Genomic DNA, 24,642 nt, shown 5'->3' with positions numbered 1-24,642 from the left:
TGCTTGGTAGTTTGAGGATAGAGTCATTGTGTTTGTCTTCTGCAAGCTTGGGGCCTGTCTTCTCCTCCTTTCTGGGTAGCAGAACCCCATTGGCAAGGTTTGTAAGTGCCCTGTGACTGACCTCTGCCCCTTGGACGTCTGTATTTGCCCCTCTGCGATCTGTCTGAAGCTGGAAAGGACCAGTTTTTTGTTGGCCAATTTCTGCTGAAATGAGGGGGTTGTACCTGCAAACAATCCTTGACCGTTTGCATAGACTTTGCCTTATCCTCCATTTTCTTTAAAACATCTTCTGCTTTGACACCAAATAATACATCCTGCTGTAAAGGTGCATCCAATAATTTTGCTTTAACATGGTCAGGGAGGGTTTGTTCTTTTAACCAAGCATGTCTACGTATGACAGAGCCAGTAACAGCTGCTCTACAAGAAGCTGCCAATGAAACAAATCCGCATTGTAAAGTATGTTTGCCCATCTGTCCAGCTGCATGCAACAGATCCTGCATTTCCTTGAATTCAGGTAGTTCTGAATGTGTGCTCATTGTCTGTTTTAACTGAGACATTAGGAATTGTTGATATTTCAACATGTGAAACTGGCAATTTAATGCTCTCATAGCCAGAGTAGCTGAGGTGTATATTTTCTTTCTCCATCTATCTAGGGCTCTGGAATCCCTTTCAGAGGGCACAGGATTTTTAGCCATAGAAGCTTTTGCTCCCTTAGGATCCTAGGAAATTGTTTCTGGGTCAGCTACAGGGCTTTTATAAAGGAATTTGTGAGAGTCAGGTACTCTGTAGTATCTGTCTGGTTTGGCTGGAGTAGGAGGAAGAGAGTCTGGATTTAAACTAAACTCGAAGTAAACATCATCCACAATATCTAGAACAGGAGGGATAGCAAGAGGTCTGTGCTGGGGTAGTAAAAGGAACTCTCGTTGCCTTTTCTTAGAATCTGAATAATCCTGGCCTTCCCAGTGGAAATGTTCCCTCATGATATGTAGAGTTTCCCCAAAGGAGTAGTCTTCAGGGGGAGATGCTGAGGGAATAGAGTCTTCAGCATCAGAATCTTCATAAGGTGGAAAAGTGTAATTCTGTTCCTCAGAAGAATCTGAGGAGAGAGATACCTGGTCAGAGGATGCATAATCCTCCTCTTGTCTTGGTATTTTATCAGGAGGGGGATGGGAACCCCTGATAAGGGTAATCAAATCTTCAGCCATCTTAAGCATCTGTTTCTTAGGCATGGGGCCTTGAACTGTAGACTGATATACAGTTTTCTTTGGTTTTAAAGGAGTTTTAAGTTTAGCATAAGATTTAATGGTGAGTGTAGTCAGTCTGAAGACACCTTCTGCAACCGAAGCTGTTTCTGTTGCACTGGTGTCTAGTTCTGCTCCGGTGTCCGTAGATGGCTGCATCGGCCTAGTAGACTCCGCAGCTGTCTGGAGTTCCAGCTCTGTGGTCATCAGGGGCTGCGTAGGCACCTCACTGAAAATCGGAGAACCGGCGACAGGCCCAGCTGAGGCCTCGGTGTCTGGCGTATTCCTAGGCTGCCTGTCCTTATTCTTGCGTTTTTTATGAATGGCGGTCGTCGGCTGCTCCAACGACATGATATAATTAAATTTCCTATCAAAGTAATGCCGTGCGAAGTCAAAACAGCATTTGATAGTTCGTTTACTAAACCTAGCGCAAAACCAACAACCTGTGACGTCGTGGTCTGGGAATAGGCAAGGAATACAATAGGAATGGAAGTCCTTATGAGGTATTTGCTTCCCACAAGAAATGCAATTGTTAACTTTTTCTGACATCGGACTGAGGCAAGAAAATGTTCGTACTTAGCTTTATTGAAGACTTCGGACTGAAATTCAAATCAAAAATCTCAGGTGTCGGCCGACCGGCAATTGCGAACTGCTTCTGCTTCGGGCACCGCGCAGCAAGAAAGACTGGAGAAAATGGCGCTGGATGCCTCTTATATACCCCTGGCGCACTGACATCACGGAAGAAGCAACAGCAACCGACGCTGGACCAAGACTTTGGAATTCGGGCCGACTGTGGGACCGCCTGACGGCAGGATAACCCAAGTGTGATGACTGCAGCAGGGTAACATGATGAACATCGATAGGAATCATTGTTTCCAGGTCCTGAGAATGTTGACACCAGAGACTTTTTAGGTACCATTGAAGTTTCCACATATGTAGTCTTGCATATAGAATTTGTAGAATGCAAGAGGCCATGAAGCCTAGGGCTTGCAGCATTTTTCTTGCAGATATGCAGATTTTGGTGGCCAGTAGATTGAAGTAGTTTGTCAAATAAATTTGTTTCTCTGGAGTGAAACAATGAGAGAGGTCACTAAAAAACCATTCAGTAAAAACAAAATGAAAACTCCAGCAAAGCTAGAACTTCCACTGAGTGACCTCCCAAACCTCTTATATCAGAGGCACATGAGATGTATGCAAATGATCCTTATGAACATCAGGTGTTTCAGCACATTGACGATTCTGAATGCCCATGACTTGTTTCATTGTTTTACTGGACAATTTCAGGCCAGTAAAGCCAAACCCCACTAGCTGTGGATATGCATATTTCAGGCTTATAACCTTGTCAGCACAGCACAAGCAGAGTGTTTGACTAAGCATTAGAAACACAGGGCTGTTATACCCAACTGATGGGCATTATCCTTAGGGTCACTGCACTTCTCTGGAGTGAGGAATGCCAGCTGGGAAGCTGTTTTTAAGCTTGCTCCCAGGAATACAATTTGTTTGCTGGGTACCACCTGTGACTTCTTTTTGTTGATGGTGTACCCCAGTGAAGGTAGAAGTCTCTTTACAAATGCCAGGTGCTGTTGCAGCAATTCCTGACTGTCCGCCTCAATCAGGCAATCGTCCAAGTATGGGTAAATTTGAATTCCTCTCTGCCTGCAATATGCAATGGCTGGAGATAGGCACTTTGTGAACACCCTGACTGCAGCAGATAAGCCAAAGGGAAGTGCAGAGAACTGATAGCGCATAGAGCCTGCGATGAAGCATAGGTATTTCCTGCAAGATTCCCTTATGGGAATGTGCAGATAAGCTTCTTTTAAGTCTAGGGTTGCTAGCCAAGAATCCTTGGCTAGCATAGGAAGCATCTGTTGGAGAGTAAGCATTTTGAATTTTGGAACCACAGAAAGGTGTTGAGAATAGACAGACCCAGGATAGGACGCCAAGAGTTTTCTTTTCTGGGTACCAGAAATAGGCTGGAATAAAAGCCTTGTCCCCTTTGTTCTGCTGGGACAGGTTGAATAGCCTTGATACTGAGAAGAGAAAGTACTTGCTTTTGGGCCTCTGCCCACTGGTTTCGGGGGAGGTCTGGCCATCCGCTTAGGTTTGGGAGTGAGTAAAAGTGGAATCTGTATCCCTTGCAAACAATGTTAAAGACCCATCTATCCTGGGTAATGTACTTTCAGTTTTTGGCATGCAGGGCAAGTTTCCCTCCTAAAGGTGCAAGTACTTGGGCAAGGCTTGGAAGAGTTAAGGATAAGTCATTGTGCAATTTTACCATGGGATGGAGGCTTACTACTCCCTCTTTTGGATGTGGGAGCACTCCATTGCTTAGATCTGTGCATAACCTGAGACTGAAGTCTTGATGGTCTGCTGCCCCTGGGTTTGGACTGAGGAGGCCTGGAAGGGACTGGAAAAGACCAGTTTTTAGAAGGCCAATGCCTACTGAATCCAGGTGGCTGTACTTGTAAGAAATCTTTAACAGTTTGCATAGATTTAGCTTTCTCCTCCATCCTTTTGAGGACTTCTGCTTTATTGCCAAACAGACGCTCTTGGTGTAATGGTGCTTCTAGTAATTTTGCTTTGACATGATCTGACAAATTTTGTTCCTTAAGCCAAGCATGCCTTCTAAGAACAGACCCAGTGACAGCAGCCCTGCAAGATGCTTCTAAGGCATCAAATCCACATTACAAAGTATGTTTACCAACTTGGTTAGCAGAATGCATTAACTCTTATAAATCTTTGTGTGCTGCACAATCAGGAATCAACATCATTTTCTGTTTAATTAGCTCCATAATATGCTGCTGATACTTTAACATATGAAACTGGCAATTTAAAGCCCTAATGGCAAGAGTAGCAGAGGTGTATACCTTCTTACAAAAACGCCAAAGCCAGCACAGAAAGTTCCAAGTCTAAATATTTATTGTAGATAGACTAGTGCGAAAAAAGTACTAAAGTTACAGCTCGATCCTCATACTAGTTTCGGAAAAACCTTCTTCAGTGAGGAGGAAAAAACAAAATAGCAGTTCACTGATACGCAAGGATGCTTATAAAGGAGGCAAGACCAATCGAAAATCAAAGCACATAATATATGTGCATACATAATTGGCAACCAAAAAGGTTTAATGCATCCTGATAACCAAACTGTTTCAAGCAAATATAAATGAATATATATATTCAGTATAGCATCAAAAATAAGAACATTGTCAATTAACTTACATATAAGTAAAAAAAGATGTCGAAACAGTGTCCTACTTATAAACAGTATATATCATATATTTTTCCTGGCTCAAAGTGGCACACAGTCAATGACAAATCTTGTAAGTTATGTGATGACCTGTAATCAATAATGTATCTTGTTTGTAGCATACAGATGATATGTAGTTGGATAAAACATAAAATATCAACCACACCACAAATTTTAAGGACCAGAGTTCAATTATGAAATGATCCGGTATAGTATATCTAACCAGTCTCTATCCAAAATGTACAATTGCATCTGATACTGAATGTGATTTAAACATCGTAATGAAGTATGAACAATAGTAGTATGTATAATCATCACAGTATAGTTCACGTTTTGTCAATCACAGCAAAAGATGAATGGCTATCTATATCAACTGGTGGTCATATAATCCCAAAGAAGACCATCCAACAGGTATGTCCATGTAATAACAGTGTAATACCCTAAGTAATAGATAACCAAAAAAACAAAAAATGTATGTGAACCATGCATATTCTGATTAACCCAGATGTTCATTAAGGCCAGGTGGAAATAGTGCTCCTAAATGGATAGTCCAATATTTTTCTTTGTGGCTGAGTATGCTTTGCCAGCCCAATTGGTTATGTCTATTTCCCATAACCTTGTCAATGATCATAAACATAAAATTGGCTGTTGTATGTTTGGTAGAATGTTGGTATAAAGCATTAGTGTTTTTGTTACATATTTCACTTCTATGTTCACTAATCCTAGTTCTAAGTGGAAGTTTTGCCCACATAAAATGCATTACAGTGGCATGTAGCTAAATAGATCACCCAAGTAGATGAACAATTGCCAAATGTACGTACATCATAAACTTTACTCGTATTGGCACTAGTAAATTGTTTAAGCTTGTTTACCTGACAACATGAGCTGCAATGACCACAAGGAAATGTGCCTAGCAGTTCGTCCCCAGAGATGGTGAGTTGTTTGTACTGGGCACCACCACTCTCCTTATGTTTAAAATGTGAGAGCAGTGTGCTCAGAGGTTTACCTCTCCTATAGGTAATGGAACATTTGTTTCCCAAAATCTGTCGTAGATGGTCATTGGCTAAAAGGATGTTCCAGTTTTGATTCAGAATCTCCCTCACTATCTGATGGTTCCTACCATAAGTAGTTATAAATCTAATGGTATCATCTTTAATATGTTGATCTTTATTTTTATATTTTAATAATGAATCTCTATGCTGTCTATCAGTCCATATCCTGGCAGATTCAATATCAAAACTGGAGTAACCTCTGTCCAGAAATCTGTGTCTCAAGTCATATTTGGCTATATCGTAATCAATTTGGGAGGAGTTGATATGTTTCATTCTTAGAAATTGGGACTTGGGGATGTTGCGATGGGTGCATGCTGGAAGCATGAAGTAAAGAATTGAATTGTGGATACTTCCGGCGTGTTTTCGTATTCAGGGTATGGTCCTTGTTACGATAAATCGTAACATCCAAAAAGTCAATCTGTTCTTTATCAAAAGTGATGGAAAATTCAATACCCCATATATTATTATTTAAGTATTCCACAAATTCAGAAAGGTATTCAGTGTCCGCACGCCACACCATCCAGCAATCATCCAAGTATCTCCTCCAAATGTCCATTTCAACAAGGTAGATGTTATGTAGAGGGTTATAAATTACATATTCTTCTAGATATGCCATGAAGAGATCAGCATATATGGGTGCAAAGGATGCACCCATAGCTGTTCCTCTCAGTTGCCAATAGCATTCGCCTTGGAAATAAAAGACATTTTTATTGAGAACATGTTCACACATGCATATAAGCAGTGTGTTGAACCCTGGTGGATATATTTCAGATCTAGTTAACCAAAAATCCAAAGCCTGTAAACCTCCCCAATGGGGTATGCTAGTGTAGAGAGATTTAACATCCAAGGTGCACATAATCCAATTTGGGTCAAGCTGGGTGTCCTGGATAATATTCAAAAACTGTGTTGTATCCTGAATTCTGGCTCTAACATGTATCAATAAGGGTTTTAAATATTGGGTTAGAAACTCAGACAATGGTTCTGTAAATGAGCTATGGCCAGAGACAATTGGTCTGCCCGGGGGATGAATAATAGATTTGTGAATTTTCGGAAGCAAATATAGAATTTGCTTGGATGGGTCCTTAACCTGAAGATGTTGAAGAGTCTTAGCACTAATGATGCCCTCATCCATAGCCAAGGTGAGAAAAATATCAATCTCTTCCTTAAATTTTTTGGTTGGGTCAATACCCATATGCTGATAACATTTAGTATCTGAAAGTTGTCGTAGACCTTCTTGAATATAGTCCTGCATGTTTTGGATAACCACAGCACCACCCTTGTCAGCTTGTAAAATAGCAATATTTCGGTTGTTTCTGAGCTCCATAAGTGCCTGTTTCTCATCTGATGTCATGTTATCTGGGGCAATGTTACATTCTAAGTGAGGAAAGTGTAGATCCTTAAGCACTGCTTGTTGGAAGATACCAACATTCTTGTTCATGGGTGGCTGAAATGTGGATTTTTTGAAAGTGAATTCAGAGGATCTATATCTATCTATACCTTCTTACCCCATCTGTCTAAAGCCCTAGAATCCCTGTCCGAAGGGGTAGGATTTTTGGCAGTTGTAGCCTTAAGGCCTTTAGGTCCCTGGGAAATGGTCTCTGGATCTGCAGTAGGATTCTTAAAGAGGAATTTGTGGGAGTCAGGTACTCTATAAGTACCTGTCAGGTTTCCTGGGAGCTGCAGGCAAAGTATCAGGGGCAAGGCTGGATTCCAAAAAGACATCATCTACAATTTCCAGAACAGGAGGGATAGCTAGAGGCCTATGGTGAGGCAAGTTTAAAAATTCCCTGAGTCGCTTTTTGGATTGAGAGTAGTCCTGGCTTCCCAGCGGAAATGTTCTCTAAGGGTATGCAGGGTTTCACCAAAAGAAAAATCTTCTGGAGGGGAAGCAGAGGGAATGGAATCCTCTGCATCAGAATCCTCATAGGTAGATAAGGGTATGTCCTGGTAATCAGAAGGATCAGTTATCAGAATCCTGCTCTGAAGAATCAGAAGGAAAATCAGTTCTTGATCTTTTTGAGGGGAAGGCTGACTTCCCCTAATTAAAGTAATGTCTTCAGCCATTCTAAGCATTTGTTTTTGAGGCATGTGGGCCTGAGAATGTGCTTTAGTTGCTGGTTTTCTAGGCATAGTGCGAACTTTACACCTGAGTTGTTCTGTATTTTTGATTTGAAACAAAGTCGTCGGATTAATATGAAAGTCGGAAGGCCTAAATACACCTTCAGAAGCCGGTGCCTGCACAGTGGCTCCGGACCCATCCAAGGTAGAGACATCCGCAGGTTCCACAGACGAAGAAGCATCTCACGCCATACCGGACTCTGAACGGGTCTCAGTAGAGGCTTGCGAATCTGTAAAAGTGGGTATCAGGGGCTGTGAAAGCACCTCACTGAGTACCAGTATACTGGCTTAACAGTAGCATTGTCGGCAGTTTTGGACCTATGCGATCTGTCTCTGTCTTTATCCTTACGTTTTTTTCGGAAGATTGGTAGTCAGATGGCTTATCGAAGCCATTTTGGAGTATGGAGATAGAGAGCAAAAGAATTTAGCTAAAAAAAAAAATAGCCCGACGATGAAAAGTTCGAGAGTTGAACAAGGCACAAAACCGACAGTGAGGGACGTCATGGTCTGGGCCTAAACAGGTGACGCAGTAAGAATGAAAATCTCTGTGAGGTAATTGCTTTCCACCGGCAAGACCATTATAATTTTTTTCTGACAACGGTTAGAGCAAGAAAAAGGATCCCCAATGGGGTACTTATCTTTTAGAAGACTTCAGGTCTGAAAGTCCAAAAACGAAAATTTCAGAAGGCAGCCGACCGGTACTTGCGAACTGCTTCTGCTTCGGGAATCGCACGGCAAGAAAGACTGGTGTAATGGCATTGGCTGCATGTTTTATACCCCTGATGACATGACATCATGGAAGAAGCGACAGTATCAGACGCAGAAATCCCAAGACACTGGTATTCAGGCCGGCTGAGGGCTACCTGCAGGCAGATAACCCAAATGTGATGACTGCAACAGTGAAACACGAAGAACATCCTGCACATCCAAGAAAGAAAAAGACTAGGGGGATGGAGGGAGGGAGTGAGCAAGTACTGCAGCAATGAAGGCAAGGACATCGACTTGTGTAAAATTTTACAGAAATGTCCTATGTCCTTACATTCACTGCTGCAGTATTCATTACATATGGGAGAGTGCCAAAGCTCAAAAAAAACTCAGGAGATGGAAGCAGCAGAGCCCTCTAAGAAGCCATGAAGAATGGCATTAGCAAAACCAGCTCTAGGTCTGGATATACCATCCAACTTGTAGTGTTTGGTAAAAGTATGCAAAGAAGTCCAGGTTGCTGCTTCAATAATATAATTAGTGTCCAAGTCCTTGAAATAAGCACCAGAAGAAGCCACAGCTCTAGTAGAATGAGGCTTTACAGAAGAAGGAAGGCTCTTGCCATGAAAAGTGTAACATAGGTTCATAGGTAGGTACTAGGCTATCTGCCCAAAGGCATTTATAAGCCTAGCCAGAATGTGTTGGCTTTCACCGCCCCCTTAGATTAGTTCCCTGTGCCTCTGTCCAGCAGAGCCACTGAAGTGATCCTCAGGGTAAACTTTGTTTCCCATCCAGTCATCAAGGTTTCTTATGAAGAGTGTTAGCGAGGAGCTCTGCCTAATGTAGATTGGAATCTTGTTAAAAGCATGGGAAGTCTCTGGGACAGGAATCTATCCCTCCAGCACGTCATATTTATTGTTGTGGTGAGGTTTAGATCCCTAGAGCATGTGGCTCGAGGGGATAAGGTTTTCTTTAGGTGGAGCATGTCCATCAATTCTGGGTTGGACATGGCCTTGTATGTCAGGCAGAGATCACCTCTGAGTAGGCGGTATGCAACAGAGTACAGCTGGAGTTTCTTCAGTCGAGCTGCCTAGGGCATCTTTTTTGAGGCCAGTGATCCGCTTGGTGATGTACTTCTGTGGTCTTTCCAACTGTTGCAGGTGTCTTGTAAGGTACATCTCAAATAGGGCATTGTACTCTATGAAGGGTCTGATGAGTGATGAGTAGAGGGGCCACAGTGATCTTTTTTGATCTGGATGCGAACCCTTTTGTGATTAGGTGGGCCACATAGAAGGATTTTCTAACCATTTTGGCAATGTGATTATCAAAGATGAGATTACTATCTACTTGGGTCCCCAGATCCCTTATTACGTCTTTCGTACTTAGGGGACTACCACCTATGTGGTAGTTTGTGGGTACTTTGTTTTTTTTCCAAAGGGGATGACTATGCACTTTTTGGCATTTAGCTTGAGGCCATGATTTTGACACCAGGTATCCATCTCAGTGAGACCCTTTTGGAGGATGTCTGTGTCAGCTGGAGAGTCAATTATAGCCCCTAGTTTGCAGTCGTCTGTGAACTTGGTCAGCCATAGTCCTCCTGTGTTTGCCTGTACCTCTGAGAAGTATATGCCGAACAGGAGGGTTTCTGGGACTGAGCCTGGGGAACGCCACTTGTAACCGGTTAAGAGTCGGACCTTGCTCCCACAACTCTCACCATGTGGGTTCTGTCCATGAGCCAGTTGGCAACCCATCGTGTAACATAGGGGTTTATATGTTCAAGCTGGTGAGCTTGTCTATAATACCAGAATGGGGAATGGTGTCGAAGGCCTTTATGAGGTCTAGGTAGGCTGTGTGTACCACCTTTCCATCTTCTATAGCCTTGGTAACTGTCTCAAGGAAGTCCACCAGGATTAGGAGGCATGATCTGCCCTTAACAAAGCTGAACTGGGTAGGGTCCAGTGTTTGGAGGTTCCCAATGTCTCTGTTAATGAGTTCCATGATGATGTGCTCCATAGCCTTGCAGACCAAGCTAGTCAGGCTTATAGGGCAATAGGGGTCTGCTGTGGCTCCACCTTTGTGGAGCAGAATAACCATTGCTGTGCGTCACTCTATGGGTATGTAGCCTGTGGAGAGACTGTTTGAACAGTGTGTTTAGGTGAGGGGTTAGTTTGTCTTTGAGCTCATGTAGGACGCAGCTTGGGACACTGTCCGGTCCCATTGATGCTGTGTTTTTGGCTTTGGAGAGGGCTGTTTTAACTTGAGTGTCTGTGATTTCAGGGACTCTACATTCTTCTGGTATGGTTATGGGCCCTTCTGGGGGTGAAGTTTGCGCTGAACCTGTCTGCCAGGATGTTGGCGATATTGGTCGGTTCAGTGTATTTTGTGCCATTCTGCACTAACTCTAAGTAGATCGATTCTTAACATAGCTAAAGAATGCCTTGTGGTCATCTTTGGAGTCCTTGGCAATTTTTCTTTTGAAGCTCGCCTTGGATGATTTTATGAGGGATCGTAGTTTCTTGCTGATACTGAACAGGGATGTCTTCTCTTCTTGGGATTTTACTCTTTTCTGTACTAGTTTCCTTCTTCTATTGTATAGCTTGTTTATGACAGGAGTCCACCAGACTGGTTTCCTTTTGTTGGAGTGAGTCTTGGTTTTGCTTGGGATGGCACGATCCATGCATTCTTGTAGGTGCCCGTAGAATGCATTAATAAAGGATTTTGCAGCTTGGTCAATGGTATCCTTCAGCATGGGGGCTTTGAAACTTTCCACCTCGGTCTTAAATAACGTGAAGTTTGCTTTTGAAAAGGTTTTCATGATGGTTTCCTTGTCCAGCGGTTTGGGCGGAATGTGGATATCCAAAGTGATTTATTTATGGTCAGATCTAACCAGCAAGGGGTTGACCTCCAGTGTGGAACACCGGTCGCCCATGTTGGTGATGACTAGGTCCAATATGTTGTCACCTCTGGTGGGAGTGTTAACCAGTTGAACCAGGGCGTTTGAGTTTATAAATTCTAGGAAATGTTGGGCATGGGAGTTAGTACTTGAGTAGTTCTCCAAGTTAATGTTTGGGTAATTGAAATCACCCAATATTAGGGTGTTTGGTAGGACCTTTATATTTCCCAGTGTTTCCAGAAACGCGGAATAGGGGTCTTGGGACCTGACGGGTGATCTGTAGCATGCTACAATTTGAATTGCAGTTTTGCCTGTTAGTTGCACGTGGATGATCTCTGAAGCATCGTGCTGTGCCACTAACCTGGAAGTGTGGGTATCCTTGATGAATATGGATACGCCCCCGCCTTTTGTATTTCGATTTGGGTTCTGTGGACGAAATGTATGGATTAGAGTTGTAGCCAGGTAGTGCTAGGGTGTTCTCTGGAGCCTTAAACTAGGTTTCTGTTACTGCACATATATTGATTTTCTCCATACTGAGGAGTGCCTCAAGTGCGTGCATTTTGAGGTTTAGACTTCTGACATTGAGTAGCATTACCCTCAGTTTTTTTTTACTTGTGCTATTTACAGCGGTGGGTTTGTCTTTTGAACCTTGCCTAGAAAAGGCATTATGGGGGTGGCAAGAGCCTAAGGTGACAGGTGCAAGCCGTCTCTAGCGAAGCAGCATGGCTTGTCGAACATGTTATCCCAGGCGGACAGACACTGGATCCCCTATGAATGACACCAGAAATTTAGCCAATTGTTGAAATAAAGAATTTTTACTTTATACTGTGGTATCATTCTTGGTGAGGGCAAGATGCTACTCAGGGTCAGGGTCATACCGCCCTGGACTCTGTGATCAGAGAGCTCTTCCATGTCTCTCTTCATGTAGTCCACGGAGGTACGGCTCAGGTCATTCACACCAACATGGACAATGACAGAGCCATATTTGCATTTGTTCTGGAGTGACCTGAGTGCTTGTGTTATGTGGCGGATCCTGGCACCAGACAGGCAGCTAACAGTAACCTTCTCCTTATTCAGCCTAGTGAGTGGGACGTCAGTGTGCCTGACTATAGAGTCACCTATTACTAGTATGTTGGGTATGTTATTTTGCCTTAAGGGCTGTGATTGCATGGCACACTGGTTTTGTGAAGTATGTGTTTCATGGTTTGTGTTGGGTGGGTGGAGGTTGCTTGGATGTTTGCTTTGGAGGTCTCTGTTGCTTTTGCAGGTTTTTATTTAGAGCCTCAGAGTATGTTTTCATGTATTTATGTGTGTTTTTTGCCGGTACTGGTTTAATGGGTCTATGTGAGACTGGTGGTGTGATGCAAGAATTTCCCTTCTCCTCTTGACTGTCTGATCCAGTCTTGGGTTGAGAGAGCTTAGCCTCCAGTTTGGCTGTATAATTGTATCTCTCGCATGTATTAGTGCTTGGTCATAGGAGGAGAGGGTTGTCAGTGTACATGAGGCAGTTGTAACATTGCCTCAAAATGCCCAGATTCACCAGTTGGACTGGAGAGTACACCTGAAATTGCCCTTTGGACATGCCTGGATAGGTACAGTGAACTGTTTTACTGGATGGCTGGTAAGGTCGAATAGAGAGCCATGTCCTTCTGTACAGTATAGGAGGGTCTAGTGCTAGGGTTTATAAGTGCTTGCTATGTGTTTTGAGCAAGTGCTGGGAGAAATGAATGGCTTTGAGTGCTTAAGTTGAAAGTTTGTCAAGTTCCGTTGTAAAACTGAAGAGGAGACTTTGTGGTGCCAGGAATAGTTTTACCCTAGCTAACTGGTGCTGCCCGGCGTGCAAAACCTGGCAAATGCGGTATTTATAGCAGGGAAATGAAAGAGAGAGAAATTATCCCAAAATGGCCAATAAACTACTAATTTCTGGGCAGAAAACACTCCTCCAGGGACAGATAGGCTGCTCAAAGCTCCTTTTGAGCCTGCTGTTTCAGGTTCCTTACAACATTGTTCTTGAAAGACAGTTCTTTTGTTAGCACTTGATTCTGCCAGAGAGGTGTCTGAGTTGCAAGCCCTTATGGCAGAAAAAGCCTTTGAAATCCAAGTAGAAATAGCTTGTTTGGAAACATCTAATCCTAAATACCTAGGGTGAAAGGAAACTGATCACATTTTGATAGCTTTAGTCTTATCCAAATAAAATCTGGGCTGTCTATGCACATCCAAAGTATGCAGCACCCTCTCACTGTCAGAGTGCGGAGAGGGAAAAAAAGTAAGTACAAAAAAAAAATAGGTAAAAAAATAAATAAAAGAACTAGGCAAAAGTAAGTAATAGACTGATTAAGTGACAACTCATTAACCACCTTAGGCATAAAAAAGGATTAGTATGCAAGGACACCCTGGCCTCATGGAATATCAACAAAGGCAAACAAGCCATAAGGACTTGCAACTCAGACACCTGTCTGGCAGAATTAAGAACTAACAAAAGAACTACCTTTCAAGAACAATGTTGTAAGGAACCTGAAACAGCAGGCTCAAAAGGAGCCTGAGGCAATTTCTCCAGAACAAAGTTAAGAACCCAGGGAGGAGGAACGCCTTTAAGTCAGAATTAGCTGATAAATCGGCTTTAACATTAGAATAGGCCAAACCAGCATTGAGCAACTCACGCAAATGAGAGAGAACCAAAGGAACATCCAACATAAGTGCATCCAGGTTATGAGAGGGAGACCAAACAGAAACCCTCTTCCATTTGGATACGTAGGATTTCCTAGTAGGGGCTTCCTGGCCTCCTGCAGGACCTTCAGCATGTCCTCAGAAAGAAGGTGTCTATGTGGAATCAAAATCCTATCACCCACAGTGTCAGTTGAAGAGTGGACAGGTGGGGATGGATGAGAGATCCCTTGTCTTGTGTGAGTAGATCCACCCAGTGAGGTAACCTGTGATGACTGCCCTTGGCTAAATGCAGAAAAAGAGGGAACCAATGCTGTCGCAGCCAAAAGGGAGTTATCAACAAGGTTTTAAGAGCATCCTGTTGAATTCTGAGCAGGACTTTTGGAATGAAAGGAAGGGGAGGAAATGCATAAAGAAGCATAGCTTTCCAAGAAAAAGAGGGGGCATCAACATTCCACACCAGAGGACCTCGGACTCTGGTACAAAAAAAAAAGGAAGCTGTCTGCTCAGAGGGGAGGCAAACAGATCTACTTGAGGAGTACCCCACTGGTGGACAATGTCCAGAAAAACATTACTGTGAAGCATCCAATCATGGGACTGAAATTAAGGACCTGCTCTGTGCGTCTGCCACAATGCTTTGATCTGAAGGGATGTAAACTGCCCAAAGAGTCACTTGATACTTGACAGCAAGATCCCATATCAGGTGTGCCAAGTGGCAAAGAATATAAGATCTTGTTACCCCCTGTTTGCATATATACCACATCACTGTAGTATTGTCTATGAATACTTTGAGAGGCCCAAGGGAGAACAGAGGAGGAAAAGCCTGGAGAGCCATCAGAAGAGCTCTCATCTCTTTGACCTTGATGTGCGTCTACTGCTGAAAAAGTACCTTTAGGTAGCCAAAAGCTTCTCCCCATCCTACATCTGGGATGCCTGTGAACAGTTCCTGAGAGGAAAGAGGGGGATGAAAAGGAAGGCCTGGGTTTAAAGACAACTGTTGGATCCCTCACTGAAGTAACTGCTTGAGTCAAGGTAGAAGAGGAACTAGAAAGGCTAGAGGATGTGCATGTTGAAGCCAAACTGACTTCAGAAACCACTGAAACTTCCTCATGTGGACTTTGGCCACCAGAAGCATAGAAATGGTGGATGCTATGAAACCGAGAACTCTCAGGAATTCCCTGGCTGTAACGGAGGCCAGAGGAAGAAGAGTTTGTAAAAAGGAAATGAGTTAAAGACTTTGAAGGTGGCATGGATGCCAGCATAGGCACTGTCTGAATCCTGCAACCCAGAAAGACCTATTCCTGAGGAGGAGACAGGGAAGACGAAATTTACTGTGAACTCCGGGCTCTGAAGAAGAGAAATGACAGACTAAAGATTTTTGTAACAGGATCTCTGCAGAGGAGGCCTGAATCAGCAAGTCGTCCAAGTAAGGAAATATGTGGATCCCCTGAAGCCATCAAAAAGCAATCATAGGAGCAGGGCATTTGGTAAATACCCATGGAGTCGTAGAAAGGTCAAAGGGCAAAGCAGAGAACTGAAAATGCCAAGAAGCAACAGAAAAATGCAAAAACTTCCTGAAAAAGAGGATGGATAGGAATATGAAGATAAGCATTCTTGAGATACAGAGACACCATATCAGCTTGAGAATGTAAAAAAGGAAAGAGTCTGAAGGGACAACATCCAAAAGTTGGCCTCCTTCAGAAAGGTGTTTAGATTAGAGCAGTCTAGAATTGGTCTCCATGTACCCTCTTCTCCAGACACTAGAAACATTCTTGACTAAACCCATTCCTCCTTTGAGACACAGGTACCTGCTGAATAGTACCTAGAGTCAAAAGGTCTCAAAGAACCTCTAGGAAAAAAGGAAGTTGTTCTCAAGGAGGCTGAGGAATGCTCATAAAAAGGGAATAGGTTTTCCACCCCATGAAATACCCACTGATGAAAGATGGAGAGAACCCAAGAATCCTGAGTAATCTGAAGCCAAACAGGAAGAGAAAGAGAAAAGTGAAGAGAAAGAGGAATGTGGCTGGGAAGAGACAGATAGTCATACAGCACCTGATTTATCAGGAAAGGAAGACTTCTGAGTCCTTGAAGTCTCAGTAGTCTTAGCAGGAGAATCCTGCTTGCCACTCTTTTTGCCCACAGTAGAAAGGCGAGATTGCCAGCAAACAAAGGCTGGCTTATTGGGGTAATTTCTCTGAAATTTATGCAAAGGAGAGATAAACACATTTGAGATCCTGTAAAGTCTTCCCCTTATCCTGAAGGGACTTAAACCAGCAGCTGCTTTCCCAAAAGTTTATCATCAACAGCAGTATCCATTAACTTAGCCTTGATATAATCAGGTAAAGGCTGAAGCCTAAGCCAAAAATACGTCCTCATCACACAGCCAAAAGCAGAATCCCTAGAAGAGGCATCTGTTGCATCATAACTACACTTAACAGAATGATGAACCAATTGAGAGGAAGTCCCTAACAAGGAAAAGGCAGAAGTTTTACCTTCAGAGTCTGGGAGATGAGAAATAAACTGAGAAGCCTGAGAAAGAAGACCCAACAAATACCTGAACATATGTGTCTGATAATTAATAGCTAGCTGAGGTGTAAACCTTTTTACCTCGACTTTCCATGGTTCTACTGTCTTTATGAGAAGGCAATAACTTATGCAAAGGAAGCAACTGAGAAAGCTTGTCAGAAGCTACAGACACCACTGAGGGGTCAACAGCAGGACGTTTGTACAAAAAGGTAAAATCCTCAGGCACCCTATAAAACCTATCAGGCTTCTTGGGAACAGGGGGCAAGGAATCAGGAGCTTTAGAGGCATTGGAGAAAGCATCAAACAAAGCAGCCAAAACAGGAGAAACAGAAGGTTTTGGAGATTCAATCTGCAACAACTCATAGTACCTCTTATGGATATCAGAGACCTGAGCACAATCTCATTTAAACAATTCCATCATCCTGGTGATTGTGTCTCCAAATGAAATTTCTTCAAAGGGAGATTCAGGGCTATTAGATTCTTCTGACCCATAGTCTAAAGGATAAGAAATTTGGGAAGAATAAGCAAGAGATTCCGTATCAGAATCCAATTCATCCTCAGAGGAATCCTGTTCCCCTGGATCTTTTAAAGGGATAAACAGGGCAAACAAAGCTGAGTCAAACCACCACGGCTACAGTATATACAGTTTAATGTATAGAACACACACAAAAAGAGTAAGCGCTTTCTTTTGTGTGTTCTATACATTAAACTGAATATACTGTAGCCGTGGTGGATTGGCTCAGCTTTGTTTGCTCTGTTTATCTCTTTTTTAGCTGAGAGCCATATCCTCTGTCAGGTATCTGGTTTTATTTTTACTGTTTCGTTCATCTTTTAAAGGGAGTAGAGGACCACAGGGGAGCTGGAATAGAACCCCCTTTAGGAGGTTTTAATGCCATTAAAGCATTAAACAAACCCTGAGTAAAAGCCTGCCACTCACTCTGAGGATCCCTAGGAGCAGAAGAAACAAGTTTTTTTTTGGTTTCTTCTTTAAAGGATTGTCTGCCCTATAAAACTTAGAAAGCTCTGACCCCAGATGGCATTCAATAACTGCAGTAGGAACTTCTTCCCTAACTAAAATCCTCAAAACACTCCTAGGCCATTCAGAGATAACCAACTGTGGTTCCTCCTGAATGTCTGAAACGGACACCTGCAAAGCCTCACTGGACATGCTGCAAGCCGGATCCTCAATGGCGTCCAACCCGGTCGTGTCAGAGGAATCTGATGACAAAGCCAGGCGAGCTTCCTGGTTCTAACCGACCTTGGGAGAAACACCCAGCAGAGGATGGACAGCGGAAGATTCCAGTCTAAACTTTTTAACTTTCTTCTTCCCTAACAGCTTACCCTCAAGGTGGAAAGTTTCTTCCATTGCATCTTTAACGGGAAACTTAAGGTGCTGGTTCTCAAGATAGAAAGGGAAGAAAGCCTACTAAGAAGGGTTTTCTGTACAAAATCCTGACAAACTGAACAGGTTGTATGGTGGTGAGAAGCTCTTAGACAAAAAAAGAAACTTATTGTGGCAGTTTTTATGGGGAATCTGAATCCCGCACTGGAATTTACCTTTCTGGGATGACATTAACCCCCCGGAGCAACAAAAACCTAAGAAAACACAAAACCCCAGTGGGGTACTAATCTGAAATGGCTTGGTACCAGCAAGAAGATGCAGGCGTTCAACTGGTGATTAAAAACTGCATTCAAACTGGCTTTAATGATGTAGGCATTCAGACCAATGATCTGAAGATGCATTTGAACTGGCCGCAAAGAAGTTCTGAGGATGGTAAGTCTGGATGTCACCTTAACTCCTTATGCTATGCGAGGAGCATACGTGTGATGTTCTGTGTACCTCAAAGCAACAGCAGGCTTTGGTACATTGGCTGATGTCGAGCCTCCATGGCAGGGAATTCCCATAGGTTAAGAATACTGCAACAGTGAATGCAAAGACAGCACATGATTTCTGAGAAAAACTGTACTGCTAAAAAAAAAGTAATGTACGATGGAATAAACTGAAAGAACAGTAGCAGCCAGATTGTGAGAATTGAAAAGATCAAAGAACTAGAGTCTCACATTATCTGTTTCAGCAACTACAATGACTCAGAGATCTAAGCTGCTGCTTGTAGTAAAAGCCACAAATGAAAATATCTGGATGGATCTTATGTAAAAGCAGAGTAAACACAAATGTTATTAATTAATATCACTTACTTTTATAAAAAGCATCCCTGAAGAAGGAACATAGGAGAGAAATGTGCAACTACTCAAAAGAACTGATGACTGATAAGAAACAGTTAAGTACACATACCATAACAGTAAATGTCCAAATGATCACTGCTGCAGCAGTCTTAGTTATATGGACGATATCCTACCAAAGATATGGCAGCAGGTCAGTATTTCAAAGCTGCACCACACCCTAACTACTGATGGGCTTATGGACAGCCACATAAAGTCAGTGGTATGGGTGCCAACTTGCCACAGAATAAGGGATGCTAGAGCCCTGAGAATAGCAATGTGCTAAGGTAAAGATATACAAATATACTTTTCTCCACCCCTATCTGTACAGATTCACTACCCATTTGCACTTCATTTTCACCTGACTATCCTACCCTCTCTACTAGTTTACACAACCTTTTTCTATCACCTCCTCCCCATTTATACTAATCTATTCTAATCTCTCTCCCCCTTTAGTAACAAGTAAAAGGTAATGAGTTTAGTTCAATTGTAAATATACTGTGAATTGCCAAACAAACACACTCCAGAATTGTATATTATTTACTTATTTACATTTGTTTACTGGGAAAGTCTGATTGGTCCGAAAGCCTGTTTTCAGCGATGGCCTGAGGAGAAAGGCTCCACAGAAATATAAGCAAAATACAATAATTAGGCAGTACAATAGTATACAATATAGTAAAATGCAGAATATATATCATCCAGTTAGTCTATACAAGGAAGTATTCAATACTGTTTTCTAATAGATACAACTTCAAAAAAGAAAATCACACAAGCATTTCAGTACAGATCACTGTGAGAATAATAAAATTAGTACTGTGTACATATTAAATAATAGTTATGAACAAATGAGATTTCCTTTACATATATTTTTGAGTATTAATAAACACTGAGGAAAGGGAGTAAATGAGGTAAGGAGTGGAAAGTATGGTGACAGAGTTATAGATATCTTGTCAGTCAGGTTTGGCACAGATGTTCAAATAGTAGTTGGTTGAAATTGGTAGATTCAGTTGCGTTTTGGAGAGTGTGGGGTAGACAGTTCCATTATTTGGCTATTTGATTTGAGAATAGGGCTTTACCGTGAGTGTTGTTAGCTTTGTTTACTGTGAGAATGTTTCTGTCTGCAGATCTTAGACTTCATGGGCATAAGTAGGAAACGAGTTCCTTGAGGGATGGGCAGCTGTCAGGATGGAAGATATTGTGTGTGAATTTAACTTGGTAGAGTTGGAGAAGGTTAGGTACCTTGAGCCAATTTAATTTATGTAGAACAATACAATGGTGGGTTTGGTGGGGAAGGCTGGCTGCGAAGCGGGCTATTTTGTTGTAGCAGGTTTCCAATTTGGTTAACTGATTTTTCTAAGTTGGTAAAGAGGGGGAAGCATAAAGGAGCATAGAGAGGAGGAAGGTTCTGAATATGGCTTGTCTGGTATTGTCAATGATGAATGGCTTGCTTCTGTACAATGAGCCAAGTTTAATTTGAACTTTCTTAATTGTGATGGCTATGTAGTGGTCAAATCTGAGTTTGTTGTCGATAGTCACGCCGAGGAGTTTTGTATGCTCAACTAGTTGGATGACTGTGTTTGCTGAAAGAATGGTGAAAGGAATGAGGGGTGGTAGGTGATTGTTTGCTACTGGTAAATAGCATTAACTGTGTCTTTTTGGGGTTGAGGATTAGTTGTGATTTACTCAGACATGTTTTGATATCATTAAAAGCTTGTTGGGCTACTATTTGGAGGTCTGGTAAGGTATCTGCAGAGCAGATTAAAGTTGAATTTTCCACATACTGAACTACTTCAGCATGTGTTGCAGATTAGGCTAGATCATTAGAGAAGATGGTGAAAAGAAGGGACCCTAATATGGATGATTGGGGGACTCTGAATGAGACAGGCAGAAGTGGTGAGAGTTCGGATTTCCATCGTACTGCTTGTTGTCTGTCAGAAAGATAGCTTAGGAACCAAAAGAGGGAAGTCTTTGATAGGTTTAGTGAGCCAAGAGTATTAAGGAGTTTCTGATGGAAGACAGTATCAAATGCTTTTGACATGTCTAGAAAGATTGATGCGACTTGCTGGTTTGAATTTCTTAGTTGGTTGATGGTGTTAGAGAAATTAATTAGGGTGGTGGTGCTGCTGTGTTTCAGTGCGAAACCATGTTGGGAGGGAGAGATAAGGTTGTGAGATAGCAGGTATTGTAGTAGTTGAGCGTGTATGCATTCTTCCAGAATTTTGACACAGGGGATGGCTATGGGTGTGTAATTGTTTAATTCTGTTGATGTTCCTCTTTAATGTAATGGGGTGATGTAGCAAATTTTTCATAATTTTAGGACATACTGTTCTGCTACAGACCTATTTACCTGAATGGAGACAGGTAGAGGTATTGCATCAGCTGAAAGTTTTGAGGTACTCATTGGGGATGTGGTCAGCTGTTGGTGAAGGTTTCAGTTTTTTCAGCATCATTCTTATGATGTTAGTTGGGGTGGGTTATATATAGTGCTTTTTACTTTACATTTTCTTATTGTTCTCTTTTGTAACATTTTTAGCATATCTCTAGGCCTTATAATACCGTCACTTTTGAAATGTATAATTTTCAGCTGTTTCTTACATAGTGTTTTTGTTTTTTTTGCTTCATTTTCTCTGTTATGTGGAGCTTTTCTCCCAAGTCCACCCTTTAAAATGAGCTCTTGTGACCCAGTTGAACTTTCCCAGTAAACAAATGTTGATAAATATAAATAAAAGATACAATTGATATATATATATATATATATATATATATTCATGTATATGTATACATACATTCAAATGTATAAATGTTTCTATATACATGGTTCAGTGCATTTTGTAGGAAAGGAAATAGCAGTTACTTCAAACTTATAAGTTTATAGGTAAGCACTATGCTAACTGCCCTTGCAGACCATTCTAAGCCTAGCTAATTTTCCTTTTTGTGCTCAAATTAACCTAACCCATTTGGTTAGAGATTGGTCTTACCCATCCCACATTCAATAATTTTATAATACCCCTAATGAGAATAACTGAGATCGGATTCACTTCATAATCTCGAATACTGAAATCTCAAATTTCAGTATCTCGAGACTATAAAATCGAAAAATAAAAACACTGAACCTGCAAAATAACGAATTACACAAAACCGAAGCCCACGTGAACGAAATTATTTCTCTGAACTAAACTACCGAAGTACCCACAGCTCATCTCACAGGACCGCATATCATAATATCGAAACTATAAAGATACCTTTAATGCACGCAAAACAATATCATCAAGTAATACTCCATAAACAAGATGTCCATTCATACACTGTATAAACAGAAACTCCAGCTGTACATTCCGTTGCGAAACAACTTCCACGTACATAATATTTCTTCATACAAGTAAGCGACTCATAATATGGATCCCGTACCATATTCCAATATCTGTACACTAACATATCAATATGTACAGCCATAGTATCAAGTTAAGCTGCTGATACTTCTTTCATATAAAACGTGACGGTGCAAGTCATATATGGTAGTTTTGCAAATTAGTGCAACCATACTAAAACAAATAGAAAATAAACGATTCTAAAGTAAAGAAAGTTCACCAACATATACAGTGGATATACCATCCTATTTACATCTTCAGTAGTCTAGCAAGTGACATTAGAAACTGCGTTGTAGAATACGTATCCCTGTTTCGAAGCACATTTTCAAACTGAACATGCCTCTTTACAACATTACGTCATTTAGGAGAAGGCGGAGCTCCACATGTCATTCTAATACGGAGTTCTTCAACTCTGTCCTGTTCTCTTGCTAACACGGTCATAAGTACTGTTAAATCACAAGCTCGATGATCTAGTAGTGCCTTCAATCTGTGATGCCAAGCTTCTACGCTATTCTGCGTATGAGGCAAAAATAGTGTATTCAATTCACTCACATTCCAAAACAATACTGGAAATAGTGGAGGGAAACGGGAACATCCTGTACTTCTAGTACAAAACTTCCTTAACTTTCCTAAAACATACCAATCTGAAAAGTACTGCAACAACGGTCTCCCTTCTACAGGAAATATTTCTCTAACTTCCATAAAACTTGACATAACATCACTTTCAGGTACAAATGCTAAAGCAACTAAGCACTTTACATGAAGCTGAAAGTTCATATCAGTATTATATAAATGTGAGAGACCAAACTGTTGCACCTTCCTCAAAATATTCTGCCCAAAGTGACAGAGGCATCCCTTTGAAAAGTACAGTTTTGTACCTACCATAAATGTAGATGTTCGAAGATCCACATTGCTGCAGTCCTTACATATGGGTAGTCCGCTGTCCTCGGTCGTGACGCCGGTCAAGCGCTTTAGAACTGACATCAGGACGTCAGGGTACAAAAGCGCATGACCGACGTCATTTCCTCAGTCTTTTCTTGCCCCAGATGTCAGAAGGCCCTAAAAAGAAATGCCAAAAAATAGCAAAGAACAACCAACCACCCCTGCACTAACAATATTTACAATATGTACAACCCAAACCACACAACCACCTCAAACTACAGAGGGAAGGAGGACTGCAGCAATGTGGATCTTCAACATCTACATTTATGGTAGGTACAAAACTGTACTATGTTCTTCATCTCACATTGCTGCAGTCACATATGGGTAGAATCCCAAAGCAGAGGTAAGGGAGGATGGCAAAACTATAAAGCATTAGGAGCTGCCAAAATGCCCTGTAAAATTGCAGTGGCAAATCCAGCCCTAGATTTGGAGTAAAGTGGAAGGTGGTAATGCTTAGCGAAAGTATGCACTGAACTCCAAGTAGCTGCCTCCAAAATATCTTTAGTAGCCACCCCCCTTAAAAAAGCTGTAGAAGTGGCAGTAGCCCTAGTGGAATGAGGCCTGATCCCAGCTGGAATCTCCTTACCACGATGGGAATAACAGAAAGCAATACAAAAACCAATCCACTTTGAAATAGTTTGTTTTGAAACAGGTTTACCCTGAGAACCCAAAGCAAATGAAACAAACAACTGCTGAGACTGCCTGAATCCTTTAGTTCTGCTCAAATAATATCGCAACTGTCTGTGTATATCCAAAGTGTGCAAAATCTTTTCCCCTTTATTTTGGGGTTTGCATAAAAGTAGGCAAATGAATAGTTTGGTTTAAAGCCACACTAGAAACCACTTTAGGCATAAAGGAAGGGTTAAAGATACCCTATCCTTGTGGAAAATTAAGAAAGGCTCAACCGCCATAAGGGCCTGCAATTCAGAAACCCTTCGCAGAGGTAATGGCCAACAAAAAAGCAGTCTTCCATGATAAATATTTCAACTCGGCAGTAGCTGCAGGCTCAAAAGGTTGTAGAGTGAGTTTCTCCAACACAAAATTGAAATCCCAAGCAGGAGTAGGAGCTCTACGTGGGGGTCTTATATTCTTTGCCCCTCTAAGGAATTGCTTAAACAAAGGATGAGAAAATAATGGTGGGTCACAATCATAGTGAGCAGAAATTGCTGCAGCATGAACCTTTATAGAGGAGAAGGACAAACCTTTGTCCAATAATTCAGTAAGGTATTGAAGAGCAACACTTAAATTAGGTTTAGAAACATCAAAGTCCTTTGCTGAACTCCATATTAAAAATCTCCTCCATTTATCTGCGTAAACTTTCCTTGTACTAGGCCTCCTGGCCTCCAAAATAACATTCAAAACTTGTTGTGGAAGCTGAGACCCTCCAGGGTTTAAAACAGAATATGCCAGGCTGTTAGATGCAGAGACTGAAGTTTGACATTGAGTAAGTGACTGTTCTCCTGAGACAGCAGGTGTGGAATCAAAGGCAAAGGCCATGTAGGCTCCCGTACCAGACTTCTCAGTAATGGGTACCAGTGCTGTCGAGGCCAATCCGGAGCTATTAAAATCATGGTTGGCTTGTCCTGTCTGACCTTCAGGAGTACCTTTGGGAGGAGAGGCAGTGGTGGAAAGGCATATACGTGAAGATTGCTCCAATTGAATGAGAGAGCAT

This window comes from Protopterus annectens, chromosome 5.part0 (genome assembly GCF_019279795.1).
Source record: "Protopterus annectens isolate FY-2018-M chromosome 5.part0, PAN1.0, whole genome shotgun sequence".
Lineage (NCBI taxonomy): Eukaryota > Metazoa > Chordata > Ceratodontiformes > Protopteridae > Protopterus > Protopterus annectens.
Note: the sequence above shows the minus strand (reverse complement) of the source record.